General features: G+C 43.1%; 1 pseudogene; it reads right to left on the bottom strand.

Moving 5' to 3' along the window:
• Positions 1-4,223: 4,223 nt before the first annotated feature.
• Positions 4,224-6,155, bottom strand: LOC119538714 (annotated as a pseudogene).
• Between the last annotated feature and the right edge of the window lie 1,039 nt (positions 6,156-7,194).

Raw genomic sequence — 7,194 nt, 5'->3', positions numbered from 1 at the left:
GTATTACTGCCTGCTAGTAATGGTGTCATACATTTGTTCTAGTTCATGAGATGAATTTCTAATATTTCTACAGTTAATCATAGACATTGCCCACCAGAGATTCACTGTTTTATACATTTCCATCTTTTAACATCCAGCTTTCCTTCTGGTGACATACATGACTCTGAGCTTACCCTTTCCACCCCCTGCACACACCATTCATCACTGTTGGTTATTCTCACAATGTGCTACCATCACCTCTGTCATTTTCCAAACATTTAAGTTTACCCGAGTTGAACATGCTGCTCATAATAAGCAACTGCTCCCCATTCTTTAGCCCTGTTCTATATCCTGGTAACTTATAATTCATGTCTATGAGTTTACATATTACAAATAGTTCATATCAGTAAGACCCTGCAATATTTGTCTTTATGTGTCTGTCCTGCTTCACTCAATATAGTGACCTCAAGATTTCTTCATCAACCCATTTTTTTAAAGATGGTTTTGTTCACACACCATACATTCTGTCATAAGTAAAAAATCATGGGTTCCCTGTATAGTCACATATTTATGTATTCAGCTCCATCACCACTATCTCTATAAGGACATCTCCATTTATTCCACAAAGAAGGAGGGAGAGTCAAAGAAGGCAGAGAGTCAAAATAAAAAGAAAAAAAGAAAAAGAGAGAGAAAAAAACATGACAGCTAGAAAGCAAAAAAAGGAAAGACAGCATTAATCTAAAGTAGAATAAAGAGTCAGACAACATCACCAATGTCAGGAGTCCCATACTCTTCCCCTATGCCCCCCCTCATATGAATTTAGCTTTGGTATATTGCCTTTGTTGTATTAAAGGAAGCATAATACAATCTAGTTTGCCTTGATTGTATTTTCCCCCAATCCCACCCTATTTTTAATACCTTGCAGTGTTGACATTCATTTGTTCTAACTCATGTAAAAACATATTTGTAGTTTTTATTACAATTGTTGAGCACCCTAGGTTTTACTGAGTTATCCAGTCCCAGTCTTTATCTTTTGTCTTTTGTTCTGGTGTCCCACATGCTCCTAACCTTCCTCTTTCCACCATACTCACAGTCATCTTTGTTCAGTGTACTTACATTGCTGTGCTATTATCTCCCAAAATTGTTTTCCAAACCTCTCACTCCTCTTTTCTTTCTGTCTGCAGTGCTTCCTTTAGTATTTCCTGTAGAACATGTACCTTGTTCACAAACTCTGTCATTGTCTGTCAGAGAATATTTTAAGCTTTCCCTCATATTTGAAGGACAGTTTTGCCAGATATAGGTTTCTAGTTTTGTGATTTTTCTCTTTCAGTATCTTAAATATATCACCCCTCTTCCTTCTTGCCTCCATGGTTTCTATTGAGAAATCCATACATAGTCTTATCAAGCTTCCTTTGTGATGGATCACTTTTCTCTTGCTCCTTTCAGGATTCTCTCTATATCTTTGACATTTGATAATCTGATTATTAAGTGTCTTGGCATAGGCCTATTCAGGTCTATTCTGTTTGGGGTACGCTGTGCTGCTTGGATCCATAATTTTATGTCTTTCATAAGAGATGGGAAATTTTCATTGATTATTTCCTCTATTATTGCTTCTGCCCCTTTTCCCTTTTCTTCTTCCTCTGGGACATCAATGACATATACATTCCTGCATTTCATTTTGTCTTTAAGTTCCTGGAGATATTGCTCATATTTTTCCATCCTTTTCTCTATCCGTTCTTTTTTGTGTAGGCTTTCAGGTGAATTGCTTTCCAATTCATGAGTGTTTTCTTCAGCCTCTTGAGATCTGCTGTTGTATGTTTCCATTGTGTCTTTCATCTCTTGTCTTGTGCCTTTCATTTCCATAGATTCTGTCAGTTGTTTTTTCAAACTTTTTATTTCTACATTATATATACCCAGTGTTTCCATTATATGCTTCATCTCTTTTGCCATATCTTCCCTGAACTTTTTGAATTGATTCAGTTTATTTGTTTAAATTCCTCTATCTCAGTTGAAGTGTATTTTTTTATTTCCTTTGACTGGGCCATAACTCCATTTTTCTTGGTGTAGGTTGTAGTTTTCTGTCATCTAGGCATCTGATTTCCTTGGTTACCCAATCAGGTTTTCCAAGACCAGCAAGTCTCAGGTCTCAGAAGGAGGCAATAGTATCATGTCTCCCTGAGGGTGTGTCTTAGAAGATTTGTACACCCTGTGACGCCTTAAGTCACTGTGCTTTTCCACTCAGCAGGTGGAACCTGTCAGCCTGTAGCTCCAGACTGGTGTAAGGACGTGTGACCTGTGGCTGTTTTGCCCCAGGCTCTGGGGTCTGGTTCTGAATGGAAGGGAGGTAGAAGAACTTGGCACCACCTTCTTCCTCTTAGGGAGACTACACCCCTAGGGAGAGGTCATTAGCATTTGAATAGTCTTTTTGCCTGTGCTATCTCTTCCCATGTCTGGGTCAGAACACTGGGAACTGAAAATGTCTGAGGCTCTCTCCACTGAGCCAAAAAAGGGACAGAAAGCTCCCTTCAGGGCCAGTCCATGGCCCCCTCCATTTCTCCAAGGTCAGTCATCACCAGAAACCTCTGCTTGTTGAGGATTTACATCTTGTATTGAGCAGTCCATGTTTGTTAATTAAAACTGCAGTTGGTGCTCAGCTGAGCTATATTCACTTGCTAAGAGAGTTCTGCTCTGTAGCACTGCAAGGCTTTGAAGTTTGAGCTGTGGGGTGAGGGGGTTCCCAACTTGGATCTGCAGTTTTTTGTTTTTTGTTTTTTTCCCTAAATGGCTGTTGAATTTATTTGCTTGATCAATAATGATCCTGGGAGAAATTAGTTAACCAACATTGAGACATTTACCATGACATACCAATTTTAAAAGTCCAAGACACCTTGATAGAAATTAAGAATTTACACCAACAGAAAAGAAACCTTTGATATCATTAGCAAATATAAAGTGAATGCATATGACAGGATAGTGAGAAAGATTTATACATTTATATTTGACACATGACCATATTTTAAGTCACTATAATATCTCTTCTCCAGATTTAAAACAATAATATGGTGATTTCTATAACAAAACTTTTTTTGTACAAAAAGCAAATGGCCAACAAGTCAAAACAGTGCAATAGAGGATAAAAAACCACATCAAACAGATGCTGAAAATAAATACTGGGAGGAGGCGAGGCTAGAGCACTCTTGGGGTCTCTTTTGTCACTTTGAGATGTGGGGTTCATGCCACAGCCATGTGCTTCAGAGCCCTCTTGGGCTACCGTTTATCCTGACCAGGTACAGGGGCACCGTGACCTCAAGACCTGGCCTGCCAGAAGCCTCAGATCATCTAGACTTGTATTGAAGCCAGAAAACTGGGTGGGGAGGCCATAGCTGTCATCACCAGATAAAGCAGTGTTCATTTTTGTTGTTCAATCCTTTTAGCTGGGGAGCCCATCAGCGGGTTCACCGAGATGAGGCAGATCCAAGCATATCTGGCTCACTGGGGCAGAGGGACAGTCTTACCTCAGCTGGAGCGAGCCATGCAAGCTGTAGTGCAAGTGAAGGGCACGTGCACTACACTTGGCAGCCCGGCACGTTCCGTGGCACCATCTGTCAGCAGCGGCAAGGCCACCAGCGATGCAGATATATTGACTGTGGTGGAGAGTGTAAAATGGAACAGACAAGGTGGGCCAAAGTAACTACCAGTAAGGGCCTTTCTGGCCAGTCGGAAATCTGAGGCAGCTCCATTAAATAATCTACACGGAATATGTATAAAGGCACATGTGAGAGTTACCAGGTCTGCAGAAATCCCGACAGAGAGACAATGGACCAACCCACAAGGCAGGTATACAGTATGCAACTTCTGTTATTTTCCACCTTGAATGAGAGAAAGAGATCCTGATTCTGCTGTGATGAAAAAGCAAAGAAAGATGATTTTTGGTTTAAAGAGAAGCCCCTAGAGGGGTAAAATAGTTATTTTAAGTTAAAGAAAACTAATCTTCAAACAAGCTGACATTATATGGGAAACTCATCTGTCCCCTCCAAGCCCCAATGCCTGCAATGTTCTCCTCCCCCCCACCGCCGCCCCGCAATGTAACCTGAGCCTAAGGGGTAGAAATCCTTAATGTGAAAGGGAGCAGAGCTCTGAGAATAAAAGACCCTTCATGGAAAGTACACCCCAGGAGAGTTGTGCACCGGGATGCATAGGTCTTTTTAGGTCTGGAGGATTCCATGGCAGTCCCACACGTCTGTTCAGATTGGCGTTTCCTCCCTGTCTTTTCTTGGTGTTGGCTTGACTTGCTCCTTGGTTGCTTTTGGCTGCTCCTTAGCTGCTTCTGTCTCTAGGACACTGTCCCCGGGAGGCGGGACCACGCCCCCTCGCTTCTCTGGCTCTTCCTCTTTCGGCACCTGCTGCTCCGACTTGGCTCACTGCATTTGGAGCAGCCGGGCTGCACCCGCAGCTCGATGATGGCCTCTCGCTCTTCATAAATTGCTTGATTCAAATGATTGTTCTCTATTTCCAGCTCTTCATTCTGTCTCTGTAAATTTTCTGGAATGATTTGCAGCTCCTCTTCATCGTCACTCTCACTCTCACTTTCAGAGGAATGTTCCTCCGTTTCACTTCGACAGTGCTGCTGACGGCTCTGAATCTCAGTGATCTCGGCTCACAGATGCTCTTTCTCAGAAGCGATCTGCCAGCGCAGGAACTGCTCCATGGCGAGGAGCTCCTCCTGCTCCGTCAGGATATCATTCTCCTGAGCAAGGAGAATATTTATAAATTCTTCATTCTCACTCATTTCTTCTTTGGAAACATCGTCTTTTGAAAGGCTAGCTATCTCTTGTGCAATCTTGATTTCAAACTCTTGTCTTTTAGCTTCTCACAGTTTTCTTTTAGGAGCTGTCAAAATTCTTTGCACTTCCCATAATCCTTCTTCTTTAGATAAATCCTTTATTCCACCCTGCAAATCTCTATGTAAACAATTCAAGAGAAACTCCTGTCTTCTGTTCTCCTCCTTGATGCTCTCCTGGGTGGCAGGCAGCATGGGCAACCTGGCCATGTTAGACCAGTGAAGAGGCTTTGTCACCTGCTTTAGAACCACATTTCCAAAGAGCTCTTGCACATGTATGAAAAACACATATAGGACACAATTGGTAATCTGCACGGTGGGTCTGAGCACTATAGAAATATTCTGTATGTTCATTTTTGTTTCCACCTCCTTGGCAATGATGTGGTCCGTGTTGCATGATCAACCAGGAGATGAGGAGATGGTTACACTCGGGCAGCTCCTGCAGCAGGCACTGGACCTCCTGCACCTTCTCGCCGTCTGTGCTCCTCCTGCATGCCTCTTCAAACCATGGCATCAGCTCTTTGGTGAGCAGGTTCTCTGGAAGGTCTCACAGGTACTTCTTCAGCAAACTTGCTATAGTGTTCGGCTCATATTCTTCCAGCTTTGGAGACTCTTCTCGGCCATACACTGCTTTTAGGTCATCCACCTTTGATTTAATTCCTGACACTCTGTAGATGCCTTCATACTTCATGCTGTACTTCTCAGAAAACCGCTGGCAGCCAAATGTCATCATACATCACTGTCTTCTCGGCTGCATCAGTCAGCAGAATTCCAAAAATGGATCTGAAATTCGGAACGGCAACCTGAGGCACCTCTGGCTCCTGAACTGGCTTTTTCTTTTTCTTCTTTTCTTTCTACTGTTTAACGTCAGCTGCTGTCAAGTCTTTTGACTTCTTCTCTTTATGTTTTTCTTCTTTGTGAGTTTCTTCTTTAAGTTTTTTTTCTTTGGGTTTCTCTTTTATTTTAAAATCCTCTCCTTTTTAGAAAAGCTGGACTTCTTAAAGACATGGATTCCCTTAGATCTCTTCATTTTGGAAGGACTTTCAGCTTCATCTCCAGAGCTATCTTCCTGAAAGGCATCATAGCCTTCTCTCTTTTTTTCCTTTTCCTTAAATTTTCCCTTATTCTTCCCATGGTTTTTCTCATCATCAGACACTAGGTCAGGAGGCTTGTGGAGGCTGTCATGGGGAGGTGAGGGCTCACCGGTGTGGTACAACCCAGGGAACTTGGTGGGGCTGATCTCCTCAGAGCTGGGGGTCCAGGTCCGCCCACCACCAGGCTCCACCCTGCAGTGCTTGCTGAGGCTGCAGGTGGGGGCCAGGAAGCACTCGGTCATTCTGATTCCCTGGTGAGGAGGCAAAGGTCTTCTCTGTTACCTGCCCATCACACCTGTGCCCACCACCGTGTGACCACCGCCCCAGCCACTGCCTCCTGGTGCTCAGGCCACCGTCGCAGCCACTGTAGCTGCCTCCTGTGCTGCACACCTGGATGGCTTCAGGAACCTTGTCCCCACCCCACCCAGCTGCCACCTGTTCACAATGACTGCGGTTGGAGCGGTTGAGCAGCCTGGTGCCCACAGTTTTTACTTACAGATTTTATGCTGTGACCTCAGGCATTCCTCCCAATTCAGGTTGGTGTATGATGAGTGTACAGTCACATTTATCTGCCCACAATTATTCCCAATTATTTACTAGTTGTTCTTGGTTGTTTATTAACTGTTCCAGGGGGACTAACTAGCTTCCATTCGTCTCTATGCCACCATCTTCTTCCCAAGCCCTGGATAGTACTTTTAATAATCACAGGCCAGGTGGACATAATTACCAAAATGTTCTAAGAAATCACTAAGAATGCAAGATAAAACGTAAATCACATCTCTTTTTGTGCTTTGCTTTGAGCCATTGAAAAAGGAAAGAAATTCTTCAAAAAAACAGTGATGACAAGAAAGCATGATACTTAGAGGTTATGGGGCTACAGCTAGCAATTGCCCATGAGGGATCTACTAATCCCTGGTGGCTTACGGCCTGTATTTCAATGAACATGCATGTGAATGGGAATAGAAAAAGACTGTGTGAGTTTGGAGTAGAGACAACCTCTTACCCTACAGAAATCAGGGTCCCTCAAAGGGTGACACTCATGGACATGAACTAGACTGAAACCTACCCCATACAATGAGACAGTGATGTGCACATAGCCTTAGTTTGGAGGAAACAGAGAAAAATTAAAAACAGATCCCCCCTGATAATTCTTACCCTCATATTCATGCTCATGTAAGTATGCTGCCTAAACCTTATTACTAGTATGGCCCTCCAACCTGCAAGTGAAAATTTTGGCTGAATGGTTTCTGGGTGGTATTGCCTCTAAAACACTTGAAAAAA

This window comes from Choloepus didactylus, chromosome 6 (genome assembly GCF_015220235.1).
Source record: "Choloepus didactylus isolate mChoDid1 chromosome 6, mChoDid1.pri, whole genome shotgun sequence".
Taxonomy (NCBI): Eukaryota; Metazoa; Chordata; class Mammalia; order Pilosa; family Megalonychidae; genus Choloepus; species Choloepus didactylus.
The sequence above is the reverse complement of the archived record's forward strand: the minus strand, read 5'-3'. Positions and strand labels throughout refer to the sequence as shown.